Here is a 16,343-nt window from a genome sequence, read left to right as displayed (position 1 = left end):
GATAAGAAAATTAAAAAAATACAAAAATAAAAATAAAATAATTATAACGATAACAGTAATAATAATAAAAACAACACTGCAATTATAATAATACAAATAATAATAATAATAATAATAATAATAATAAAGAACCATAAAGAAATAAAAAAAAAAGATCAAGAGTGAGAAACAATTTATGTATGTTGTGTTGTCATTGGTAAGAGAAACAATTGAGACCCTGCAATTGTGTGTAAAGAGGCAGAAAGTCACAACAGCAACCTGGGACTTGTCACAATTTTCGTGATGCCATATGGCAGCAGGGTCTACCATTAAACAACACATTATGCTTCCAATGTCTTCCCAGGCGGTAGTACATCCCTGTTTGGTAGCTGCCTACTACAGTACACTAATAAATTAAATTTCCTTCTATTTTGACGATTTTTTTTACAATAGAAAAGTTATGTAATTACTGTATTAGAAAGATCTAGAGGTAGAGTCGCTTCCAGGTGTGTTGTTACCCCAAACCACGCCTCCCTTGCTCATGTGGCAGTGCTGTGCTGTTTGTGTGGCTAGAGGTAACAACACACCTGGGGACAACTGTATATAATGGCCAAGAAACATGAACCAATCAAAATTGTTGACTGAAGATTGAAATAAAGAGCAGACCTTTATGGCTGCACTCCTTAATAGAAGGGAGTAGAGACTGGATAGTGTGCTGCGATATACTGCACAAGTAATTGATACCAATATTGTTTTTTTAAATCACCCAAGAAGTTCATTATTGTTACTATTATATAATTGTTACTGTTATTATGCAGACATTTCTGTATTGACATATATTTTTCAATTAATAAAGTCTTCTTGAGGTGATGAGAATCAAACATTACTCTCCGGGAGGAAGAAATAACAAATATATATATTTAGGATTCACCCACTGAATATAATATCAACATTTAGTGAGAAAGTAGTGGAGGAAAGTGTGCCAGTACAGAACCAGGGGGGCAACTGGACACCTCCCCCTCATCTCTGGCCACACCCCACAAAATACGGTGAGTTTCGTAAACAAGGCAATTGTTAAGAATAGAATGAAGTCAGTACTACCAAATTCAGAAGCGCTACCAAGTATTATTTCTGGCTTAAGAGTCCAGTACACAAATAATGATACTTAACTTGACAATAGAGCGTTGTGAACTCGTGGAACACTCCGCCAGAGAACATTGTGACAACACCAAGCGTGAGCTCACTGACGCAGTTAGATACATTCTTCAGCCAGTACATGCCCAGTACATGCCAACGGTGTAACTGTGTAACAAAGATGTGGCCGACCGCCCAAGCGGCTAAAGATATGAGCAAACATTTTTTAACACAACCATTACTATACACAGGTACTTTCTTTTCTTTTGCTACTGAGTGATTGAATTCGGCACTCATTGTTTCATCCTCTGACATATTAACTCCTAGATATCTGAAACATCGAAATTTTTCCATTCTATTTCAATTCCAAACAATATTCATTTCTCTGTTTCCCTTTCCTATTTACGTGCACAGCGATTTCAATTCCTTAGTTGCCTCTCTTTTTATGTTTTCACGACTTAAATCTACACCTCGTAAGTTAAATGTTCTATCAAAGTGTTGCCTTATTTTCAACTTCAAAATACAAGATATTTTTTTTTGGGGGGGGGGAAGGTAACTGATAAGTTTTAATTGGATAATAAATAATAACAACGCAGTCGTCAATAATTACCAACCTATTACACAATCATCAGTTCAGAGCGCGAAGACACTGCCAGTCACTGACTACGCATTGGCCGCCCTATGGCAATCTTTTCCCCTACCTCAAACCCTGACTTGTCAAGCGCAGACGTTGTTAGGTTGTGTGATTGACTGGCCCAAACAACATTCATAATTAAATGGGCGGTTACATTGGCAAGACTGGATGATTTATTGTTTTTGTTTTTTAAGGCAACGAGTCAAGACCACTCAAATATAAAAGTTATGCTTCCCGATAGACCATTCCTGCCGGGATAACGGGAAAGCTCTATATACCCTATGTACAGTCCCCTTCACTAGTGTGTTTACAGGGGCTTGTCAGGTTTTGTGAAGTATGGCACCCTGTGTTTGTTTACATTCGACAAAAGGAAACTCGCAATAGTAAACATACTATGGAATCAAAGTAAAACAATATTACAACAAATATCTCCAGTGGCCAAGAGGATAAAATTAATGCAATTATTTATGGAATACTTATATGACGAGCCCCCTGTAAACAAACGAGTGAGGGGGACTGACATCACACTAGAAGCCAAGCAACATTATTAGACTTGCATGAAAATAAAAGTTAAAGTCTTAAGTAAATGTTTTGTGACAAAAATAACGGTAATTTGAGAACAGCACTACCACTAGAAGTTGTTCGATTTCGTTCATTTTTTCAACAATGTTCTTATCATTATAGTGAGTATTTAAAGAGGACAAATTTTTATATTAATTATAAATTATTGTTTTATTGGATCACCTTAAGAATCGTCACCCCAGAATGTCCACCTGAAGAATCGTCACCCCAGGATATCCCACCTGAAGAATTGTCACCCCAGCCTGTTCCACCTGAAGAATCGTCACCCCAGCCCACCTAACATAAATATATTCCTTTGTGTTATGCATCTTTATTGTGAAAAGTTTAAAGAAAAAAAATATAAACCTAACCTAACCATGGAGGGTCCTTACCCCACCTGAAGAATTGTTACCCCAGGTGTTGCCACCTGAAGATTCATCACCCTAGGCTACCCCACCTGAAGAATTGTCACCCTGCCAACTCTGGGATGACAATTCTTCAGGTGATCCATTTTATTTTTAGATTTTCTCTTACTATTTTTTTATTTTTATCCTCTTCACCACTGATAAGCTCGTTAGCCGCTTGGGCGATCGGTCACGTCCCTGTTACGCACTGTTGGCAAGTACTGGGCATGCACTGGCTCCTGAATGTATCTGAACCTGCTCCAGTGTTGGTTAAGTCTGGTCTTGAAAGAGGCCGAACGTCTCAACTGGGGGAACTCAAAGGCTCACGTGTTTAGTGGACGCTGTAGCACAATAAGAATGGTTAAGTGTTGAACGGACAAACTACAAACGGACCACGACAGTAACCTCGAAGTCGGCGTTGGTTAGTCACGCTTGGTTAGAATTGGGGATCGGACGGTAGAACTAGAACACTTGAAACGAGACATAAATAAAAGTAAATTTAACTCACCGCATTCGTTCCATCCGGGATTGTGTAGCTCCAGCACGAGCATCTCTGAAGTTCTTCAATAACTGACAAGTAACACATATAGGTGAAGTTGACAAACAGTCCTAATAGGGAACACAATAAGCGTACACCGATCGGGTAGAGGTGCTGCTGGACACTGGGTCAACTGTCACTGTACCATAGATACGTTTACGAGGAAGCGAAAGTGAAAAGCTGAACAATTAATTTCTCTGGTGTGATAAGTTTACAGCACCAGGTAAATAAATTAAGTGACCATAGAAAATGCTAAAGGTATAAAAGGCATAAATTAATCGTATAGTTAACAAAGATATTTGTAGTCAATGGATTTTATGAGGAGCTTGATTCCTATTTATGGGTTATGTAAAGTATACTAGTTACTCAAACATTTAAAAACTTATGTATAAATATTGTAGAATTATATATATATATATATATATATATATATATATATATATATATATATATATATATATATATATATGTGTGTGTGGTCCCAAAAAATTAAGTTCCGATTTTTAAATGTGGCACCTTCCCTAAATGTTCCTTATATGTAATAAATAATTCAGTAAAAAATTCAGCTGGATTGAAGAATATTTGTAGGTTGCTACCGAGTGTTGAATTTTCACCAATAAATGCAACATGAGGTCATCCATTGGGGTGGCAAAATGATGACTGACATCATTGGCTGGGATGTCGTAGACTGTCTCCCAATCCTGGTTTCAGGAGGCAATGCAACCCAACTCCCCGGCATCCCGAAACTACTGTCTGGCACCGGAAAGTCTATGGCGGATATTGTCAATAAGGCTATTGAAGAATGGTCGGTGAAAAACAATGTTGTGGCGATGTGTTTTGACACGACAGCCACAAATACAGGTGGAATGAATGGAGCCTGTACTCTGTTGGAGCAGAAAATGGAGGAACTCTTACATATTGCCTGTCGACATCACATACTTGAAATTGTTTTGGAAGCAGCCTTCACGGCAGTGGTGGGTATATCGACAGGTCCAGATAGTCTAATGTTTAAACGTTTCCAGCAGAAATGGAGTTTAATTGACAAAAGCATCCCCTCTACGGTGATGGACACATGTCCAGATCCCTTGTTACTAGTTTGCGACAGAACAACTTGAAATTCACCAGCCCAGGGACGACTACCGAGAGCTCATGGAGCTATCGATAATCTTCCTTGGTAGGGTTCCTCCTCGTGGTATCAGTTTCAAGGCACCAGGAGGCCTCCATCGCGCTCGGTGGATGGCTAAAGCCATCTATTCTATGAAACTCTGGATGTTCCGGGCTCAGTTCAAGCTGACTCTACGGGAGGAAGCAGGTCTAAAAGCGGTTTGTAATTTCATCATCAAGGTATATCTTAAGGCCTGGTATCTCGCTCCTGTGGCCCAGCTCGCTCCCGCACAAGACCTCTGGCTGTTGAAGGAGCTCCAACGATACCACAGTATCCATCCAAAGATTTCGGCAGTGACTCTCAAGAAATTTCAAGGCCATCTCTGGTACTTTAGTGAGGTCCGCTTAACGCAATCACTATTTCTGGTGTTGGGTGAGGTAAGGGCTGCGGGGCCCCCCCACTAGCGCGGGGCGGTCGCACTGGTTGCCATACCCTAGGGATGGCTCTGCCTGTGGTACCCCACTTGTCACGGGTACACATGACGATTTCATGCCATTAATCACCACACACTACTTTCGATCAGAAAAAAATCTCCGATCAACGTAAGGACACTTCCCCAAATCCTGTAGCCTTCCAGTTTAATTTTCAGCTTTTCATGGGGTACACTGTTGAAAGCCTTGGCAAAATCTAGGTATATATTGTCGATATTACCACCCTATTCCAGAATTTGGGTCCTAACATCCAGTACCTTGAGTAATTGTGTTAAACAGGAGCTTCCCAGCAGAAAACCATGTTGACAATCCTTTACAAGGTTGTTTCGTAGTAGATGTTCCACCATGGCATCTCTTATAATGTTCTCAAGTACTTTACATACTATGCTGGTCAGGCTCACTGGTCGATAATTATTCATGGAGTGACAATTGCCCTTCTTAAAATCAGGACTCGCATAAGCCATTTTCCAATCACCTTTTGCTCATCCAGGCATTTACAGAGCAGGATCTTCAGGGTCTCAGCAAATGCGTTGCACAACTCTCTTAGCACTCTGGGATGCACCATGTCAGGGCCAGGACTCATATGAACCTTTAGCTTTGACAATTTATTTCTTATAACCTCTTCTGAAAACAAAATGCGGGTCAGCGCTGTGTCGAACAGTCTGTCCTCAAATGCAAGAAGATTGTTCGCATCCTCTCATGTGAACACCGAGGAAAAGAAACTGTTCAACGCTTCCACTTTATCCTGGTGAGAATCTGCATAACTACCATCTTCAAGCCCCAGGTCCGAGACTCCTACTCACATTTTTAATTTTGACTTTGCTTAGTGGTAAAATGCCTTTGGGTTTGACTTGACCTCTCTTGCAAGTAAAACTAGGTATAAGCGGGCACGGCAGTTAGTAGTTTACCTAAAATTTGATAATGAATTAAATTACAAAATAGTTTGTTTCTTTATTACATGACTGTACTACAGGTATATACATATTATCATTAGCCTATTTACATCTTGTAATTAACTTGAGTCATTATTTTGTCCTTGACAAGACTACCTGTACTTACATAAAGTAATGGATATATAATGAGAAAATATGATTGTGTTTTGACCCAACTATGATCACTGTTTATGTGTTTTGATCCAACTAGAATCAGATACAGTACTGATCACAGCTGGGTGCCAACATTTTTACATACTAACTAATATATCTCCACTACCCGTATCTTCAGGCTGCTGCATCTTGTTGATATAAATACATTCTAGTGAAAATACAGAAACAAACACTTTCATTGTCAAATAAAAAAGTACTGTACATGAAAGACATATATTAAAGTGTACAAAAATAGTAAACAGTGAAAAATATAAAAGTAATAAGTAAAAATTAAATTATATAAAACAATGACATAATTTACAGAAGATTGTAACTAGTTACCATACTGTAGTACTTGAATAAGTCATTAAAGCAGTCAAACACAAAATCACTCTCAAAAACTTTACAGGTACTCCTCGACTTATGACCTACTCGACTTACGAACACCCGGACATACGACCGCCGCAGTCGTATAAAATATTTTTAAAATAACTTTTTTTTGAGTCCCAACGTTAGTGATTACGCTGTGTACTGACAAAATTTTCGTTTGTAATTCCCTTTAAAATGGCTGGCAAGCGTAAAAGTGAGAGTTCTTGTGGTGCTGAGAAGAAAATGAGACACCCATTTTAGATTTATTATGTATTATTTTTGCATTTTCAACTTACGACTTGGTCGTCGGTCCCTAACCCTGTCGTAAGTCGAGGACTGACTGTATTTCATTCATTAGCACAATTTTCCTCTTCTTGATACAGTAATAAATGAACAATCAATATGATTTTACAGTACTATACAGGTAATCTGAGCTCTTCTGCAACTCATACACTCAATACAGGTACATACAATACTACACTTATTATGCAGTACCTGTACAGTAATTATATACTACTGTACTTTACTGTAGTATTAGGGCAACCTTTAATGCCAGTAACAGTGTTTCAAATATTGGACAAACTATTTCTTCCATTTAATTTTTTTCCCATTAAATGTATAGAATTTTTACACATGTTAGTGATATTGTTGAACTATATATGACTGGATATTACAAATACTGTACTGTGCTGTAGTAATAACAATTAATCAGAATAATTGCCCAAAGTTACCTGCTTCTGGGTGAGGCAACTTATTAACAATAATAAGAATGAGAACATTTGTCATATACTAGTTCTTCATTCCTGAATCTAGATCCTATATTACATAAATGATGAGTACCGTATGTCAACATCGTAGCACCCCCAGTAATCAATATACAGTACAGTATAATAGAAGTGTATACATAAAGTATATCACTTTTCAGTGTTAACATTACTCTATCAGAATGAATCCAAAAGATGGAACAATAATGCATTTCTTATGTAAAGAAACACTATGAAAATGAGGCATGAATTTCAAATACTCTACTGTACTGTACTAGCATATTATACAGTACAGGAATTGATACTGAGGAAATCAGTAAAGATTCAGTCACTGGAAACAAAAAGTTACATACATTATACAGTAAAGTACAGTATACTTGTATTGCTTTTAATTTCAGAAGTGTAATAATTCTTCTTGTGTCAGAGGTTTTTGTCTATCTGGAAAGAGTAAATCTAATCCTGATTCTACAATGATCAAACTTCTATACTTTAATGAAATTACACTAAGTCCAGATCTTTGTAGTGACATTATTTGCATACCATAATACAATCCTACCAAATCAGTGTGACTGAAGACAATAATAGGTAGTTCTTAGTGTACTGACAGTACTCATACAAAATTATTTCTAAGCTTTAGCATACCATGGCCTCTACACCTCTATGTACAGAACTACAGCATTTTGCAACACAAAAAGTGAAAGTTTATTATCAGTCATACATTCCTACTATTTTTAACCACAAAATGAAACAAATGTATCAGAGTTGTTACTGAAGAGCATTGCCCCAAGACCATTATCCCTTGCTTATGACTGAATCTATACTGTAGAAATATATACCTAATTCTTAAGGAAATTGCAGCTGAGGTAAAGTGTGGTGAGTATGCACAAGTCAGTCACATGGTTTAGTCCATAGTATCAGTTCCTGAGTTAAAAGTTAACTTATAATATGTAAGTTCTCTTTTACTGTAATGTTGAAACTTGTCTCAGAGATTATCCCTGGATATTGCAAGAAATGGTTTATTTTGATGACTGACCCGAGGACGAGTTATTTGTTTTACTGTCTATTTTCTTAATTTACTTTCATCAGTGAGTTCTGATATGATAATCATTTCTTATGAAAATGCTTCATTTTGCAGAAAATTAGGCGCCTAGGTGCACACTACTTTGTCTTCCCGGTGGTAATGCGGCCCCGCTCTTTGCCGACTCGCCTCTCTTTCCTGCGTCAGTTTCATTTTCAGTATTACGTGTGAAGGTTGTCGCCGGTCTTATATGGACGTAATTTGCAATTTCAGGGAGAAAGACAATGGGACCATTCAGTTTTTCAAAGACCACGGTATTGTACCTTCAAAAAGAGTGTGTCCACACTGTGCTTTCAGACCCGAAAGAAATTTACAGTATTCCATTGCAATAAAAAAACAAGCAGCTGGAGCATTGTGGCTACAGTTCTAGTATATATAAAGGAACTTAGCTTGAAAATGCCAAGATTAAACCCAGTACAGTAATATACTTTTATTTATAAATATATTTCTAAGATAGTACTTTTCACAGCAAGTCTGTGAAATTGAACTGGGTTTATGTGCCAAGTCTGTTGTTGACTGGAAATATTTTTGCAGTGAGGTCTGTATGCACTGGATGGAAAACCTGGAACCTATTGGCAGCCCAAATAACATCATAGAAATTTACTATGGTAAATTTGGTAAGAGGAAATTCTAACGCGGCCACTTAGTGAAGGGTGTCTGGGTTTTTGGCGACAACAAGCATGGATCGAGCCGCATGATCATTGTGCCAGTTGAGAAAATGAGATGCCGACACCCTAGTTCCTCTTTGCCAGAAATTTATCCAGCCAGGTACCACTATCTACAGTGATTGCTGGAAAGCCTACTCGAACTTGGGGTCCTTAGATTATGACCACCAAACGGTTAACCACAGCAAAAACTTTGTTGACCCTGTTACTGCAGCGCACACTAACACTGTAGAATAGCTGTGGAAGGATATAAAGTCCTGGGTTCTGAGGGCTGGCAACAGGGATTACCACTACAAGCACTACTTCACTCGCTACCTGTTATACCACATTCACTGAGACAACGCCACAATTCTTCATCACTTCCTCAATGCCATGGCTCACCGCTTCTCCTCGTTTCAATAACAAAACACTCCGCCGCCCAGGCTGCATCAGCGCATATGCAGGCAGCTGCTCTCACATCCACAAAAAATATAAAATTACACCATATCAGAGTAAGTTCTTTCTGTTTAATATATCGGGGGGTCCTGGGGGCAGAGCCCCCCTTCTAGGAAGTTAGATAAGGTTAGGTAGGTTTGTTTGGTTATGTTGGTAAGGTTAACTTTAGAAATAATAATTTTTTAACATATTTGCACACACTACAACAGTGTCCACTGTAAATGAGTGAAATTTTGGTATCTTTAAAATCGTTTTATATATGAAAAATCGGCCGCAGGTCAGTCGTCATTAATTACCCAAGATGTAATGTATTGTTCAAAACATGATAATTTTTAATTCTTCAAATAATTGAAAGCCATAATAAAAGTTTTACTGATTGGTTCTTCACGATATGGTCCATAGTTAAAGTATTGGTCAGTGGTACTCTATGATATAGGAGTATTGGATAAAGATTATCCAAAAATAGTGAGCAATTGGGTAAAGTTTTCATAGGTAACCACATGTTGAATCTGTTGAAGGATTCAAATTGATAGTGACCATATTGTACTACAGTGGGAATATATGAAGCGGTAAGAATCACAAAACTGATCCAAGATTCATAATAAAACACAAAATCAGCTTTGAAACTAAGTAACTTGAGTTGCCTATATCGGTGTTATCTTGAAAACAGAAGGTTTTCTTTAGGTCAAAACAAAATATAATTGACTATAAAGTATTGTAAAACTGGACTAAAATTATAATCAAATGGAGATGCCTAATCAGCTTAGGGTATAGGAATTCTTAGCCACCTTATGTACAAGATGTACTAGTGCTAAGTGCCTGTACTGTCACCTGCAAGGTTGGCCAAGTCATTTCATATCATTAACAAGAAGAAGAATTAAAATTAGAGAAAAAAATACAAACAAAAAATACCTAACATATCTATGTACAGTATTTCTAACTGCTAGATTTATCTTGTACTGTACCACAATTTCTTTGTAAGATGCAAGGTCTCAAATAGAAGGGAGAATGACAAATTGATTAACATTAAACAAGAAACTGCCAGGAATATTCACTTTGAGGGGAGGGGGGGGGGTATTGGAATAGGTGAGGCACATGAGGGTGTACCCTGATATTGCAACATACATTCAAGCTATGTTGGCAAGTAAACCATTAATATATGTGTGTACTCAAGGCATCTGCCACATGGGCTTGGCATCACTTATCACAGACAGGTTAGGATAGGATAGGTAAATCTCCCACTATGTTCTGGATATTTGTAAATCACCTGGGTTTTTAAAGTAAGCCAATGGGGATATACTGTAGTTATATAAGTACAGTACTAAAATTGGCACACACCAAGTGTATCACACATTACCTCCTCGACAATACAATTTGCAAGAGTTCCTAAAAAACTCTCAAGACACTGAATGATTTTTTACAGCAATAAATACTGCCAACCACAGACAGCCCACAACCAGCAGGTCATTGTAATAAAAACCCGAATCAGGCTTACAAACTCCCAAAAGAGGGAAGCCACATTTGACCTTGAAGGAATCTGTAAGTTAATCAATTACCTTAAATGGTAACCATAAAAAGTAAGAATGTAAATTACCAAACTAATTTGAAGAAGTATTTATAATGAGGCTGGTGCCCTTTTGTGATTTCTTAGAATAAGAAATAGGAAATAATCCTCAAACATCATTCAAGGGTTTCATCATAGGTAAACGTTAGGAAGGGAGTCAGATGCTCAAAAGCTGTTTATTGCTCAATCTTAATCCTTGTAAGTGAGATAAGGCAGAGGGTGGGACACCTATGGAACAGTCTGTGTGCCTTGGGAGCAAGAGCAATACAGTACAGCAATGAGTTTCCAAACCCCAAACAAGATTATGAAGAACAATGACAGAATTTTTCATGGGCCACTGGTTTCCTTACTCTAACAGGGCCATCACTAGTTATTGTGGCTGTTAGGTAAAATAGGTACTGGTAGGTAAATCTCAGGGGAAGCCAAACACCAGGCTTAACCTGAGATGTAATAACCACGTCGCTTAACATAAGCCAATTCAGAAAGGGATTTTCATATCCAAATTAAGAAAGCAGAATTTTTTCATAATACAGTAGGATGTGCTTCAGCTGACACAAAGCCAGTAAAGTGAAAACTTGGAGTACAATAATCCCAATGACTTGGACATCTACCCTGTTGATAAAGTCCGTGTGAGCATAAGAGAAACAGATATGGTATTCCTGGCAGGGGACAGTTAATACTTCAAACATGTATGCTAGCTGTTGTTGTATCCTAAAACTATACTACTGTATATGTACTGCACTCTTATTCTAAATGAACATTCACATTCATTTTTAAATAAATTACTTAAAAAATACAATTAGCTTTTAAAGTACAGCACAAGAATTGTTTCTGAGACCAAGATAACACACAGGGAAAAAATTACTATTTCATTACCATTAATAGGCTTTAAACTTGCTTTTAAAACAATTCTAGTCTATAGCTGCTAAGTCACATTCCAATAAAAGTGTAAATTACTATTTTAATTTACACTATTATGTGACGTGGATAATTGAAAATTTGTCACAAGTTAATTTCATGATTGCTAATGCATGATGACCTATTTATACGTCAGTACAACTATCTAAAGATCAAAACCTGTATAACTATTGTCACGATTGTCAGATGAAAGATTAATATTTTTTCCCACTCTACAATGAATATTTTAGGACACCATACTGATACTGTATCCATCTTAGTGAAGTAGTGTGAGGAATATGATACTGGTACTTCTCTTAGAACTATACTGTAATAACTTTTCAGTCATGTTCTGAATATTTCAAGGGCTAATCTCAAACTGGTAAAAGTTTAAGTACACAAAGCGTCATACTTACTGTATATACAATACAAGTACAGTAAGTCCGTGCTTAACGTTGTCCCGCTTAACTTTGTTTCGGTACTACGTCGCTAAACTTTAGAGACCAAAAATTCGTTTAATGTCCCAGTGATCCGATACTACGTCGTTTTGCGCCGTCACAGACTACATTTTATGGTGCTGCGCTATGCTCTCTCAGCCTGGCCAGAGTCTCAGTGACTCACCACCCTCCTCCTCCGCTCCCGCCCTCCTCCTCCGCTCCCGCCATTCTCCCCCCCTCCCGCCTCCTCTGCTTCACTACCCACCACACACTCGCTCCACCACCTCCGCCCATCGGTAAGTACCAATACAAACTTAGTTAGTTGTACAGTATATGTACTGTATGCACTAATTTCTTTAGAAATGGCAATGACTTTCTGTATATGTGATGTATTTCATGGGGCAACGGGAGGCTCAGGAACATAACTACCATATTTTATCTATTTCTTATGGGGAAAATTGATCCGCTTAACGTTGTTTCATAAAACATCGCATTTTTAGGAACGTAACCTCGACTTTAAACGAGGACTTACTGTACAGTATAGTGGAAAAGGTTGTCTAAGTTCACACCCTTCTTACAAATTAAACAAAAATAGTAATTTGTGCATTTAGACTAACTAGTTTTTGTTCATGAAGAAAGAACAGTAAGCCCAATTTTTCTCCAAGTGAAAAAATCTTCACCTAATTCATAAAACGACTATGCTACTTCTAAGTACAGTATACTGGCACTTATTAGTAAAATAAATGTTTTCATTACAGTACAGGTATAAGGATAAACTATCATAAATTATAGACAGAATTTCATGCAGAAACTTCCTAAAAATTGTTGTGGTTTGGAAATTGGGCAGTTTCACTACACCCAACAAAAAGTACAACTGTCAACAGTTGGCTCACAATACGTGTTTGTGCATTAAACATAAAGATCTAAAGACACACAGATACATGTTCACATGAGAATGTTATTATATTTCTGTATTTCTAATAAATTCTGACACTGCAATACACGTGCTAAGTCACTCTCTTACCAAGTAATACAGCAACCTCCTGAGTAAGATTCAGGGCTCCTGCATGAGTGATTAACCATTTTATGATCAACCCTGAGCATACCATACCAAGTGCAAGTGTACATATATGAATACAATATGAAAGAACAGAATTACAATGCCTGTACATTGGACTATGGCTATACTGTACCTCTGTAGACAGATAAGTGTGCTTCACTGCAATCTACAGTATATCAATTTTATTGCAAAACAAAATAAAATCATATACAAGTAGTCCCCAATTTATGAAAGCCTGATTAACTAAAAATTCAGTTATACACGCAAAAAAAAGTCCCATGCTGTGATTTTTGATCAAAAACTACAAAGTTTTTTTTTGGGGGTGGGGGGGGGGGCTATTTCTTTCATTTTTTCCAAAGCAATTATGAAAATAAGCTAAAATAATACAGTATTTTTGTTTACTACTAGCATGCTTACTTGCTGTATTTCATTCTTCTCTAACACTTGTAATATTGTTAAGTCTACAAATAGGCCTCAATGTGTTATCATTCTCCTACAATCTCCATATACGATAATCTACAACTCAAACTCACTTGAAGATAAGTACACTCCTCACTTAGCCTGATTGTCCAACTTCTCTTCACTGCTGTCATGTAATACTGTACAGTATGTGGAAAATTCAATAAAGAAAGCTAATGTGTATGCAAGTTTTTTTTGTTATGCTAATTAGTACTGTATGTACAATAAAGGTGTTATGTTGTAAAGGTGTTTAATATTGTCATATAATGATTGTGTAGTGTACATACACCCCAAAAAATCATTAAAAACATGTTTTGTTGCATTTTGTAGAATTTTACAATTTTCCAGAGATATTTTTTTTGGAGGAACATATCTCAGCTTTTACAATGGAAGTCTATGGAAAATTGTGCTTCAATTTATGAAAATTTATTTATGAAGTTTTCAGGAATGGAACCCTCTCATAAATTGGGGAATACCTGTACACCAAAAAGTCTTTCATTGTTTCTCTAGCATTCATATCCTTATAATTTCCTCGTGTGTGAAGACAACAAAAGACATCTATGTACAGTACTGTACATACTGTTAGCTTGTTTTTCATAAAGCATAAGGCTGACTAAACAAGACAGGGATAACAACATGATGCATTACTTTTATCATATATGGGGGAGCCTATGACTGTCAGCTTAACTATGAAAGACTTTGTAATCAATGAAGCTTACAATTACAGTACTGGCTTACCACTGCTGTGCTGATTTTTCAAAGCTATTAGTACAGTACTGTACTTGGTAAACAAAAATAATATTCAATAAAAACTGCCTGAGATTCTCTACCACTGTAGAAAGGGCATTAAAAGTTAAAATCACATATTCATATTATATCAGGTATCATACTGAAGTGATCTGCAGGTACAGGAACCATCTTGGGTTATAGTTGCCAGTCCTATGCGATTGTTTATAAGTTTTAACTTGAATTTAAATTAAAAATACACAACTTACAGTAATCAGTTATAATATGTATGTAAATAAACTTATATTTTAATAGCTACTATCACTTTTTAGGAAGATCACAGTAAGGTACAGGAATTGGTTGTCTTCTCACATACATATTATATCTTATTTATGTTATGAACCATTATGCCTTACAGTGAGATAAGTGGCTGCAGATACCGGTATTGGGTAAGATGTCACTACATTTGACAATACCTTAGCAGATGATGAAGCACCTTCCGTTTAAGTAATGCTAAAAGCTTAAAGTTAAATAACATCACTATTTGGTATCAATCTGCTAAAGTCTTCAGTATTACTATTTAATAGATTCAAAGATGCAACATGGTAAGTTTAGTGGGCATACCTGGTGTATGAGATCAGTCAAAGAAGAATAATGTAGTGCAGTCTACTGAGCTTGAACATTCTGTACTCTATTAAGAGAGCAAGAACAACTGCCACTTCTGGTCTTCCTAATTTTTGTTACAACAAGATCTGGTAAACTGCACTGTACCATAATGACAAATTCCTTTTGCCTTGCAATACCATTTAACCAAATTCATCTTATACCCGGTAAATGTTTATTGCATCAAATTAATTTATAAATAAAAATGTACAGTTTTATGTATCATCACCTCAAGCCTTAGCTATATCAATGCAGTTCTTCTCTGTTGCTGAATTCAACAGTAGTGTCTGACATACAGTAGTATTGTCTGAAAAATTTCTTATTGATGTGACCGGTCTGACTCATCGTCAACCAAGGTGTCTGTAACATCTAAAGAAGCCTGACCTTTTGTGAGCAAGAGTTGATGATGACATCCTATATTATTGAGGGAATTACACAAGTTATAAGAAAAACATCTTCCACACACTTCCACACATTAAATGTGGGGAAGTGTTTGGAAACATTTTCAAAACGAATTAATCACAAAAATTATTGCATGCCCACTGGATTACATGATCCATATTAACTGTACAGTACTAGATACCAAGCAAAAGTTACCCCCATATCTACTCCATATGCAGGAATTTAACTAAGAAAAGTTTGTGTACACAACAAAAAGTTAAACATCGTTTTTATTCTTTCAAAACTCTTCCTATTCATATGAAGTTGAAAATAGTTTAAGAACTAACCATACTATATTTCCATGGTGGAGTTTAAAACCCTAGTATCTCCCTGTTTTCTCAGGTGCTTCCCTCATCACCTCTGATGATCTTCAGTGTCCTTATTATATAACAGTTCTGAAGTTTTATCAACTGTCAGAGTAAATGTGCTATCGAGTAAACAATATATATTTTTGTCCTCTTCTGTATCTATGGGTAACAGCAATTAATCATACTCAGAACAGGGAGGAGCATGATACAGATTTTTACAAGCCCAAGTCACTCTATCTCCACCTACTCCAATGTGGAAGACATATCAATACCGTACAGGTAACATTCAAAACATTGGCATTCTAACTCTGCTTCATCATAACCGCATAAATCCAACATTTATATTCTGTTTATATTTTCAGAAAGTCGAGCATTAGATCCTTAAACAGAAATAACCATTACTCTTGTACAATGTAAATTGTATTTAAGGTTACAGTATTTTTGATTATTGTGTAGCTTAATGCCAGGTGTATGTACATGAGAGTATACAGTATATAAAAGGTACAGTAAAGATGAACCAACATTATCAGCTGGTTTAGAATTATA

Source organism: Homarus americanus, unplaced genomic scaffold (genome assembly GCF_018991925.1).
Source record: "Homarus americanus isolate GMGI-L3 unplaced genomic scaffold, GMGI_Hamer_2.0 scaffold8148, whole genome shotgun sequence".
Classification (NCBI taxonomy): Eukaryota; Metazoa; Arthropoda; class Malacostraca; order Decapoda; family Nephropidae; genus Homarus; species Homarus americanus.
The sequence above is the reverse complement of the archived record's forward strand: the minus strand, read 5'-3'. Positions refer to the sequence as shown.